This window comes from Saccopteryx leptura, chromosome 2 (genome assembly GCF_036850995.1).
Source record: "Saccopteryx leptura isolate mSacLep1 chromosome 2, mSacLep1_pri_phased_curated, whole genome shotgun sequence".
In the NCBI taxonomy this organism is placed as follows: domain Eukaryota; kingdom Metazoa; phylum Chordata; class Mammalia; order Chiroptera; family Emballonuridae; genus Saccopteryx; species Saccopteryx leptura.
This window is the reverse complement of record NC_089504.1, coordinates 164,627,567-164,639,753: the sequence shown is the minus strand read 5'-3', so window position 1 is coordinate 164,639,753 and position 12,187 is coordinate 164,627,567. Positions and strand designations below refer to the sequence as shown.

The following is a 12,187-nucleotide window of genomic DNA, read 5'->3' as shown; positions in this document are numbered from 1 at the left end:
CCCACTCGCTGTGTCCACTCAGCTGCCAGAACAGGCTCAGACACGTGGCCCACCCTGCATGGACTACTCTGGGTCACAGAGCAGCTCTTTACCTCTCCATATAGGACTGCCTGCTGTCTTGTTGGAGAGGATGTTGGGGGGAGCAGAGGGGAGGGGGAGAGAAATTCATCAGATTCACCAGGGTCCTGTGGCCAACAGGGAGGGGCCCTGTGCCCCCCAGATGGCCCTGGGGGGGGGGTCTAGGCCAGGCATTCCATGCTGAGGAATGTCCCTCCTCCTCTGGGCCAAGTGACTTCTCTAGTCCCCAACTTCAAAGCCACTTGAGAGGCAGAAAAGGGATTTGTACCCTCAACATCCACGACCTGGAGCTCAGCTGCTGAAGAAGAAACGGCTGCTATCTCAGGTCTTTGTGGGTGTCAGACCTCCCTGCAGGATGCTGGGGTGCTGAAGGACCAAGAAGACAGAACCACCCACAAGGGAGGTGCAGTTTAGGAGTGACTATCTGCTTTGTTTGAGAGCACATTACCCATCTAGTTTTCTTCATGTGAGACATAAACAATGTGCACAGAATATGGGCATGCAGTTCAGAGAACTACACAGCAACCCTCAACCAGCGCGTGCCCGTCCTGCTGACTGTGTCCTTCCCAGACACTGACTTCTGTAACTACCACCTAAGATCTGCCATCTATGCTACATTCCTAAACAAGAGTGTGCTTTTCACCTCTTTTCACCTTCTCTGGGACTTCTGCTTCTTCAGACAAACCCAATCCTTCAGGCCATGCTATGTGCATTCTGCCTGCTGTCACTGAAGCAGGACACACAGACCGGACTCACCCATCCTGCTGTGCACAAGCCCCTGGGTTGCTTTCAGGCTGCACGTGCTGCAAACGGCTGCCAAGGGCATCCCTGCTCCCGGCTCCCGGGGTGCGTGTCTGAGGCAGCACTGCCACCCCCAAGCGAACAACTCGAGCTGTATGAGACAAGGCCTCCGGCAGGGCGCACACAGCCCAGTCACTCCATATCCTCACTGACACTCAGTGCCCTTATGCTTGCAAGGTTTGGCCAATTGGGTTGGCTACTGTGGGTCCTCACTGGCTTTCCTGTTAGTTCTAAATCACTCTACCGTGAGTTCTTCTGGACTGCTCATGACAGTGAGTTCATTTATTCGGTGTACTCGAATGCTGACAAATTTCTGATAGTAGAGTTGTAAGGAGGGAGGGCAGCAGAGGGAGGATATGACAGATGCTCACAGCAGTACCTAAAATTGAACCCACTGTTGAACCACAGGGCACCCGCCTCACCCTCCATTCCAAGCTCTTGGACAGAAAGGGTGGCTTCTGGTTCCCTCCCCAGGCTGCTGCAGGCACCTGCGTGGCACCTGCACCGAGGGCTCTGGCACGCTGTGAGAGGTGGCCAGGCAGGGCCCTGCCCACTTGCCCTCATCCCTGGCTTCCAGGTCAACATTCCGCAGCCTTAAGTTTGAATGACAGCATTCAGGCTGTGAGGGATGTAAGGGGGAAGCTGTCTCGCATGTGTGGTTTAATACTTTCAGAGCTGACTTCAAAAGGATTTTTAAATACCCAGAAAGGAAGCCACTTAAGGGCAGTTAGTTCTTGATGTGTAAGGATCCTGTGAGCTAGCAGTGACCTGAACACAGAAAACCTCAGAGGGACTCTCCAGGCCACAATCTCGCCAGGCAGAGGAGGAGGCACACCTTCCCCCAAACCCCAAAGGTTCTCCGCTCCCTCCTGGCTCGCCATGAAAGGGCTCTCTGCTTCTATCAGTTACTAGTCATGAGCTGAACAAGTTAGAAATGGGCAGACATTTTAGTGTCTTCTCTTCCTAATTCTTTCTGCTGCATTTGCATGATTGAAGTAGATTTCTCTAAGCTTGAGGGTTTTGTTTGTTTTTATCAAGTTTAGTGCGAGAGGAATGGAGAGAGAGAGAGGAATGGAGAGAGAGAGAGGGATGGAGAGAGAGAGAAATGGAGAGAGAGAGAGGAATGGAGAGAGAGAGAGAAATAGAGAGAGAGAGAAGAATGGAGAAAGAGGAATGGAGAGAGAGAGAGAGAGATGGAGAGAGAGAGAGAGGAACATCAATATGCTCCAGTACGTGCCCTGATCAGGGATCAAAGTGGCAACCTCTGCACTTTAAGACGATGCTCTAACCCAGTGGTTTTCAAACATTTTAAAGTCGGGGCGCATTTAAAATCCTACAAATAATTGTAGGCGCACTATATACAAATTTCTGAGAAATAGGTTATAATAATTAAGTCAAATATTAAAGAAAAATATAAAGTTCAAGCGTGCTTTTATGGTAATTAAACAAAATAAATATACAAAATTAAATTTATTCTTACATGAAAAAACATCTTTATGTTACACTTTTTGAGTTATGCTTTTTAGAATTCGTAAAAAAGGGGGGTTAAAAAATAAAGACACAACAAAAAAGTTATCTTTTTATATATATAGATACATTCTTAGTAAGATTTAGTAAATTCGGCAGGTCCCGGCGTGAATGTGTTAAGTTTTTTCATTCTTGTGTTTATAAGAAACCTGAGCCTGATGTGTCCTAGCGGTTTCTTCAATGTTTGGGCATATATTTGAAAGGCAAACTCTCATTTCCTCATCAATACATTGAAGAATTCCTCTCTTTTTACTCTTAATTGTGCTGAGTGCAGAAAACCCCCACCATACATATCATCTTAACTTGACAGCAAACAAAGGATAGAAGAAACTTGCCTCCAGTCTTTCCAGGGAACATGGGTGTAAACAATCCAGCACCACAGCTTAACAGCCTTTTGCAACCTAATCAGGCAAGGGAGGTGAGGAGTGGGCAGACTGTCAGCTTACAGCCAATTCCCCACACCTCTGTCCCCCCGAAATCTAAACTCCAAAAACCCTGTTGGTTTTTTGGTCCCCAACAGGCACATATTTCTCTGGAATACCATAGGGCGCACCTGGAAATCTTCTAGGGCGCACACTTTGAGAACCACTGCTCTAACCAAAAAAGCCATCTGGCCAGGGCTAAGCTTGAGTCTTCACACAGAAATTAAATCCAGAGGAAAGAAACGAAGTGATTCGCCTGAGATGCTCAGTCACTGGGATTTCACTTCACTGAGGCACACGGTTTATCCCTGCTGCACTCGGCACTGAATGAAAGGTTCATGGTTAGGATGTTTTGAAGCTCAAATTGCTTAACTTTGCCGTTGAACTTCCTTCCTCTAAGGGGAGCCAGAATTTGCCACCCCAACATATACCTTTTGGGATATTGATTATTTTAAGCTGGTTGTTTTTAAGAAATAAAAGACTCAGAAAAAAGCTTTGATCATCCTTCATCTACCAAAAGGAATTCAAGTCGGAAACCTGCTTCAGGAAGGGAAGCTTACTGAGCACATGTGACAGGGAGGACTGCCCCTGTGTCCCACTGTTTCTGGGTGGTCCAGCAAGAATCCGTTGACTTGACCTCATCTACCCGTGAACTGCCAGCTTTCCCGACCATGCCTCTCACTCCTTGGCCCAGAACTGCAGATGCCCAGCATGGCCTCAGGTATATTCTTGTAGAACCCATGTATGTGCACTCATAAAAACTTTGGTCGTTTTCCTCTGTTAATCTGTCTTAAGTTACTTGGATCATTAGGTCAGCCAGAAGAACTTAGGAAGGTGGGAGGAAAATTACTTTTCCACTCCCATACCACCCAGAGCCTTAGTGACATATGTGACCTGTGCTAATATTGTCAGGATTAATTACAATAAACGATTACAATGGTATGTGTAATGCTGTTGGCCAACGCCAGGCAGGTTCACTGGATTCGGACAGATGATAGGGGAACTGTGGAGCCAGAAAGAGGTGGACAGTTCCCATTTATTGGATTCTCCCAAGAGCGGATGAGCAAATGGGGGAAAACCGCTTCTCGCGGCAGCAGGCAAACGAACAGCAAAATGGCCCCTCGCAGTGGTGGGCAGGCGATCGCACCAAGGGAAAGTACCCGTAGCCTTACACAGGCTACACATGCATGGCTCTGCCACGTGCTCACGCACTAATCATGCAAGTGCAAGCAAGCAAGCCTAACACAGCTGTTCTCCCTACAGTATAAAAGGCAGAAACAAGGGCTTGAGTTGAGCCCACAGATCTGATAAATGATTCTGGCAGTAGTGCTTTTCACACTGAATGAGGGATGAAATCCTTCCCCACTCTAGAGTATCGGGTTCAACCGTCATTTGTCAATATAGCTACCAGGAGTTCCTCCATGTCGTGGTAAAATTCTCACGTCACACACACAAAGAAAAGCCCCATGTGGTTAAAAGATCCCTAAAACTCATACAGAGTGACGGACACTAAGATCACTATTACATCACATCTTAAACAATTGCCAGGCATTGAGAGCCCTGTCCAAGTGGTGAGGAATCCCCTTTATTGAAAAACTTCTAGCTGCTACTCCCTTCCGTTAAAATCTATGTCTTACCACAATCAACCAACAAAAACTCATGGCTCCAGGGCACCTGCTTCTCACCTAGCATAATTGGGGTGAGGGCATGGGGGGGTGGAGGTGACACAAGACTCCCATCCACGAGTAAGGAGCAAATTCAAGATAGTTAATGAAGTATTCAATCACTGTCATACAAACTTTAGGTACAGATAATCAAGGTCTGGGGGTGTATCAGTCAGGTTCCTACAAGAGACACAGAACCAATAGATTACATATAGAGAAAGATTTATTTCAAGAAATTAGTTTCTGCAACTAACTGCAGGCACTGGCAAGCCTGAGATCTGGGGCGGGGAGCTGATGGTAGACACCTCATTCTCCTCTTCAGTCCTTTCAGTTGATGGGATAAAGCTTGCTCAGGCCCTGGCAGGGCACACAGGAGAAGCGCCCATCTGCTTCTCCACCCCTCCCCCTCTCCTTCCTCTCTGTCTCTCTCTTCCCCTCCTGCAGCCAAGGCTCCATTGGAGCAGAGTTGGCCCAGGCACTGAGGATGGCTCCGTGGCCTCTGCCTCAGGCGCTAGAATGGCTCTGGTCACAACAGAGCAACGCCTCAGATGGGCAGAGCATCGCCCCCTGGTGGGCATGCCAAGTGGATCCCGGTTGCGCGCATGCAGGAGTCTGTCTGACTGCCTCCCCGTTTCCAAATTCAGAAAAAAATAAATAAATAAAAGCTTGCTCAGGTTACTGTGAATAACCTTTCATTAAAGTGAACAGATTATAGATGCTAATCGCACCACAAAATACCTTCACAGCAACATCTAGCCTGTGTCTGACTGGGTGTCCCGCCAATCATCAGAGGGGATAGAGCAGAAGTTTAAAGCATGGTCCTCACCTTCAGGTGTCTTGGGGTGAGCACTTTGTGGGGTGAGGAGAGGAGGAGAGAAGACACATCTAATGATTAACAGTAGGCAGAGAGACACAGAGAAAGGCCATGGCAGGGCAGTGTCGCAGAGTTCAATGGTGCAGTATTAAATGCATGAATCTTCTATATTTTCTCTGCTGATGACCAGCTACACAGAATTCTCTCTCCTCTTTCATCATCCAATTCTCATATTAAATTTCCTTACTCAGTCCACCCATTCTCCACATGCCCTCATTTTCATCTTGTTTTATTTCTTCATGCCATCTTTCCTTGTCTGGTTTTCTTACTTACCAACCCCTAGCTTTTGTCTCCTACTTTGTTTCACTTGACTTTTTCCCACACGTGGTCCTGAATTTTCAAAGTTTTTCTTGTGCAAATGTCCATCACCACCAGCAACACAGACTTACTGCCTAGGAACATGGACTACCAAGGTCATGTCAAAGTCCTTCCACCCCTCCCCAACCAGAGCAGTTCAGGAGTCCATCTATTGTCTTAACTGGAGAATGGGAGCCAGGAAAAGCTGTGTCTTCGGGTAAATTTTCCCATGAGAAAACTCCAGAAGAAGCTGAGCATGCAAAGGAGCATGCTGAGGCCTGGCCATGGCAGAAAACTTGGAGCTACCTTAAAACTAGATAAAAAAAAAATCAACTGAATGAAATATCACGAAGCCATTAAAAATGAAAGCCTGAGAAAAGTATTCTTTTTTTTTTTTTTTTCATTTTTATGAAGCTGGAAACAGGGAGAGACAGTCAGACAGACTCCCGCATGCACCCGACTGGGATCCACCGGGCACGCCCACCAGGGGCAACGCTCTGCCCACCAGGGGACGATGCTCTGCCCATCCTGGGCGTCGCCATGTTGCGACCAGAGCCACTCTAGCGCCTGGGGCAGAGGCCACAGAGCCATGCCCAGCGCCCGGGCCATCTTTGCTCCAATGGAGCCTTGGCTGCAGGAGGGGAAGAGAGAGACAGAGAGGAAAGCGCGGCGGAGGGGTGGAGAAGCAAATAGGCGCTTCTCCTGTGTGCCCTGGCCGGGAATCGAACCCGGGTCCTCCGCACGCTAGGCCGACGCTCTACCGCTGAGCCAACCGGCCAGGGCCGAGAAAAGTATTCTTAATAGAAACTAGACAGGAACACAGAGAAATAAAAGCCATTTGACTGAGGGTAGGGGAAACACAGGCAGTATTTTCCCTTCTGAATATTCTTTAAAATAAAGCTCTCACATAGAAACAAATCAAAAAAGGAAAGGAAAAAAGAGGAAGACTTTGTCCGAAGGCCAGGGGTGCTCTCTGCAAGCCCGGTGGCCACACAGGGTGGGTGCTGTGCTGTGCTGGCAACAAGGCTTTAACGGAGAAAACCGGTATTACAGTCTGAAAGAATGAAAGACGTTTTGACCTTAAAAACAAACACAGCAAAAGAAATCCATCCTTTTGTGCAGATGTGAGGACGTGTACACTGCTCAGCAAGGGCGAGGATCCCTCCATTGGGGGGTGTTCTGGGAATAAAGTTTCTTACAAAGAGGTTTGAACCAAAGAGCATAAGCCCCACTCAAAACCAGAAGCACAGCCCCCCCCCCACCCCCCGTCTGCCTCTCCTTCAGAATTCCAGTGGGGTTTCTTGCCTCCTAGTCCCAGGCCACAAGCCATGGGAAGCAAGGAAGGCCAGGCAACAGGCCATACAGTGGGCTGTGACCTGCAGCACCCTCCCCTGCCTTTCTCTAGAGAGCGCCCTGCCCTCAATCTATCCTCAACTTCAGAAGCCCCCCACCTCCTTCCTGTTAACTTTTCAACCCACGCTGGAGGAGCTAAAATCCATCATCAAACTCACTGATGGATTATCTGCTGGTGGTAATTACTCCTCAGGTGTCAGCATAATAACATTTCCATTCACTTATTTATTTTTTTAGAATTACAATACTAACATTGAAGCTCTTACTTTAAACACTACTAAAGCAACCCCAGGCAGGCCAAGCAGGGATTTTTTTTAAATTAAGTATGTGGTTGATGTTTTCATTATGCTTCTCTGTTAACAGGGCTAGAGGCGTCTCTAAATCAATCAACATGATCTCTCCTTTCAACAGGGCTTTGTCACTTGGCCAACTTGGCAGAAAGCTGGCTAATGCAGAAAGTTACCTTTTCTAAGGTAATAAATCCAATTACAGAAATGGTCTACTTCTTAATGACACTAGCTGCCAGGGGTTCTACTTCGCTGGTGACTCCCAGCCAGCAGGCCACACGTCCAGAGAAGAGAGCGAGTTCCTGCAGTGCTCACATGCTCACCGCTGCTCTGGAGGGGCCTCTGCAGCTGCGCGTGCCCCTTTAGCCATCAGCCCCCTGGGGGAGTCCTATGCCACACTCGCCTCTTCCCACGCATAGTCTCACACCCCAAGTCCCATCTAGACTGAGTCCTCCCAGCCAGACAGCTGACTCATTGCCAATGAATGGCCTCGACTTAACCGACTCTCACCCAGTGGTCAGTGCTGCATCACAGGTGGACTCTGATACAGTTCTGGGAGTTTTTAAAATGTGAGACCCTCTCCTGACCAGGCAGTGGTGCAGTGAATCAAGTGTCAGCGTGGGACACAGAGGACTTAGGTTCAAAATCCTGAGGTTGCTGGCTTGAGCGCAGGCTCACCAGCTTGAGCGCGGGGTCACCACTTGAGTGTGGGATCATAGACATGACCCCATGGTCACTGGCTTGAGCCCAAAGGTCACTGACTTGAAGCTCAAGGTCACTGGCTTGAGCAAGGGGTCATTGGCTGAGCTGGAGCCTCCCAGTCAAAGCACATATGAGAAAGCAATCAATGAATAACTGAGGTGCTGAAATGAAGAACTGGTCCTTCTTATCTCTCTCTCTTCTTGTCTGTTTCCATCTGGGTGCCGAAATGAAGAACTGGTGCTTCTCATCTCTCTCTCTTCTTGTCTGTCTGTTCCCATCTGTCCCTCTCCCCACTAGTAAAAAGTACAAACAAAAAAAAAAAATATGAGACCACCGCCATGCATTCAGTGTTCCCTTGTAGATGAAAAGCATTATCCTCTCTCTGAACAAAAGCCCACTGACAGAAAGCTCTCTGAATTTAAAGCCAACGTGGAAGCACACCCCAGTCTATCTGGTGAAGGGGGTGACACGTCTGCTCCAAAGGCCCTAGGGTTCCCATGGGTGTCCTAGCTGAGCTGCAGCACAGGCAAGGGAGGGGGCAGAGCTAAGGAAAAGAACAGTCACGATGGGTCCACGGTAGGCTCACATGGTAGAGCTGGAGGGTTAGAGTCAGAGAAATCCTTAATGTCCTGGTGATGAACTTGCTGCCACAGAGAAGCCACCCCAGGCTCTGAAAGTCAAGAAGGATAGAGGCCAGGTAAAGACAGGGCCGATGCAGCCAGTGGTAGAGCAAGACGGGAAGGTCTGTGTGCTCTGTGTGCTGGACCTCAGACTCATCCACACCATTATGTGGGTGTATTTCCAGGAGGCAGAATAGATAATGCAGAAATGGCAGGGAAACATCTTAGAATTTCTGACCTAGTCAGAACCAAAAATAAAGCCATAGTGACCTAGGGCAAACGCAGATGGGGACGGGAAGATTGATTCCCTGTCCACGACCTGAACCTGAGCAGAACAGAAAAGAAGGAACCACACAAAAACAAAAATAAGCTCAAATGAATAAAATAAAAACAATAAAATTAAAATAAAAAGGGACCAAAACCAAAAAAAAAGGAAGCACAGAGCCCAGGGCAGGCAAGGGCACAGCAGGACCACAGTTTGGACCCACAGCGAGAACTGCTATGGGAGCAGAAGTGAGAGGGAACTACCTGCCTCCCTGCAGAGCCCTATGTGAAGCAGGGAGAGCTGCCCAGGCGGACCCCTAAAGGGAGGCCCAGGCCAGGGGTGCCACAGGGGAGCAGAGGTGGCTCCATCCTAGCTGTGCTGCTCAGGGCCCAGGAAGGGAAGGCACTCGGAGACCCCAGAGGTCAGCGGGCAAGGCTGCTGCAGGCTAGTTCTTTTTAACCACAGGAGATTCACTCTGACTTTATCCATTATTTCTTTTAAAAAATTAAAACCCTAAACTCTTTGAGTTTAAATTTTAAAATCCATGACATGTAGAAACTCCCACAGCTAGCTGAGGAAGTGGTGCCTAGGGCAGGAGCCCGCCTCAATCTTGGCTCCTTGAACTCCCCCATTACGTCCTGGCCTGTCGTCTGCGTGACTCTTCTTGCCAAGTGTGCAGATGTTGCCGCTGTCTGTACGATGATATTTCACTCAAGCCTCGGCATTTCCCCTGCTGGACACGTTCCAAAGAAGAACTGCTCACACAGCCCCACCTTCCAGCTGCCCGTAAGCAACGTGCTTTATCCTGCTGAACTCTGAAGCCACAGGACAACTGTTGCCTCCTCGGTCCTAAAATCTGTGCACAAGTGGCTGAGCTGCTCTGGTTTTTACTCATCCCCACAGCTCCACTGTGAACATTTTTCATCTGAGAGCAGAAGTCCCAGTCACCAGCAGGGAATGTACTCACTCGCTCATGCGGCCCCGGCTCAGGTGATATTTAAGGGAAAATGCCATTGGTGAGATGACAGGGCCTCCCCACACTGTCAGAAAAGGCTGGGCCATGGGCAGCATATTGGTGGAGATGTGTGAGAGCAACACCCTCGGGATCAATGAGAACTAGAGAATGGGACCCAGCTGATACCAGCTTATCAAAGGGCAAAAGCACCAAAGTCACACCTCTCCGCGTGGCCTCCGCGCACGTGAGGGGGATGGGAGAGGTTTTCATAGCAGTAAACTTGCAATTTTGGGTCATCCTTCCACCTAAAATATGTTTGCCCCATCAATCCACCCCCTTGTGTCACCTCCCACTCCTTATAGGAGCTCACTGTACATTCTAACTTAAGGACAGCAATTCCTAACGTTCAGGTTGCTCACTCCGGGGGCGACAACAGCAGACACGAGCACACCCAACCCCAGCCCTGCAGCAGGAGGACACATGCCTCCCTGGTACAAGGAGACTGCCTGCCTCGCTTCGGAGCCTTGGAGGGAACTGTTTCAGTTCCCACAGGCCTATGACTAATCACAGGAACCTGACCACAATTTGCATCCCTGTTCCGGAATCAAAAGGCTACACAAGGGTGGCTGGTGCAGAGTGTACCCAGCACGACAGGAGACGCAGTCTGGGGCACAGGGAGGCCAGCTCTGGTGTGGACCAGCAGCTCACATACTGTGGGCAGTGACAGCCTTGTATTTATTTGTTCAGATGTGTTTGTTTCACTCAAAAGTGAATTAAGCCTGACCAGGCAGTAGTGCAGTGGATAGAGCGTTGGACTGGGATGCGGAGGACCCAGGTTTGAGACCCTGAGGTCGCCAGCTTGAGCGCGGGCTCATCTGGTTTGAGCAAAGCTCACCAGCTTGGACCCAAGGTCGCTGGCTTGAGCAAGGGTTTACTCAGTCTGCTGAAGGCCCACAGTCAAGACACATATGAGAAAGCAATCAATGAACAACTAAGGTGTCGCAACAAAAAACTAATGATTGGTCCTTCTCATCTCTCTCTGTTCCTGTCTGCCTGTCCCTATCTATCCCTCTCTCTGACTCTCTCTCTCTCTGTCTCTGTAAAAAAAATTTTTAAAAAGTGAATTAAATATTTTTTAAATTGATGTTCACATCTTTTTGGAATAACCAGAGGTATTCAGTATCAGAAAACTAGGACTGAAAATCATTGCTCCAAAGTGACATGTGAGAGCCTTTCTGTGAAGCAGGAAGAAGCTGGTTAGAGATGCAGGTTTATCTATTGTGAGCCCGAGTCAGAGGTAAAGAGGGTCAGAAACAAGAGACATATGAGACAGAAAAACATGGAAGGAGAAAAGACAAATAGAAGACAGTAGTAGAATATACGGTATCCCACTGAAATTAAGATTGAGACTCCATCAGTTCAAAGTCAAATTAGTATTTAATGTTCCATTAAGGAAGAAAAATGCTGCCAGTAAAACTAAGATGTTGAAATGATGTAATAAATAAATAAATAAATAAAAGTTTATCTTAGAACAGATGAAATATAATACACTGAGACTTTGAGGCCAAGGTCTCCCCGGGCAGTGGGCCAGGACTCCTCTGACTTGAATGTGCACAGTGAACTCCTGTGGCGCTGGTTCACATGCAGACTCCAATTCTGCAGACCCAGGTAAGGCCTGAGACGCTGCATTTCCAACAAGCTCCCAGGCCCATGCTGCCATCCCTCCAGCAGCCCTGGGCCTCAAGGGTATCGCCAGGATATGAGCATTTCAGGCAGGTCAGCGCTAACTCATGGGTGACACCTATTGCACATAAAAAAGAATCCTGTTTTTAAGGCCTCAGAAAACACTGTCATGGTCATTTTCATGATAATGCATAAACTTACTAAACTGTACAATAATCCAGGCATTCCCTGGCCCTTAACATATCTATAATCCCATACAATCCTCCTCATCTCCTAGATCCACTGTTACCTTCACTAACAAATGCAGGCTCAGAAGCACAGTGGTGGCACAGGGCTGAGCCCCTGCTTGTCTGTGGAACAGCAATCAGACTATTTAAATTCCCAGGCTAGTGTTTTCATTTGGAAAGGCAAAAAATAGCACAGTTTTAAGACTGGATGATTGAGAAAATATCTGAAAATCCTGAGAAAGTACTCTGTCAACTCTGAAATACTGTACAGGCTGAAGTCAGATAATTAAAGGATTCCAGGTGATTCCTGGCATTGAGTCCTGATTCCTAGTCATTCTCATGAATTACACTGAACAGGAACACCAACTACCTTTAGCACCAAGAGCCTCACTGGTTAAAATCACTACGTGATCTTTGGGATCCAGTTTATTA

The 12,187-nt window shown here is 48.1% G+C and overlaps 1 protein-coding gene across 2 annotated transcripts in view; it reads right to left on the bottom strand.

Annotated features, from left to right (window-relative positions):
- CRYL1 (crystallin lambda 1) overlaps positions 1–12,187 on the bottom strand; it is a 140,632-nt gene that overhangs the window by 10,608 nt on the left and 117,837 nt on the right. The window lies entirely within an intron of this gene.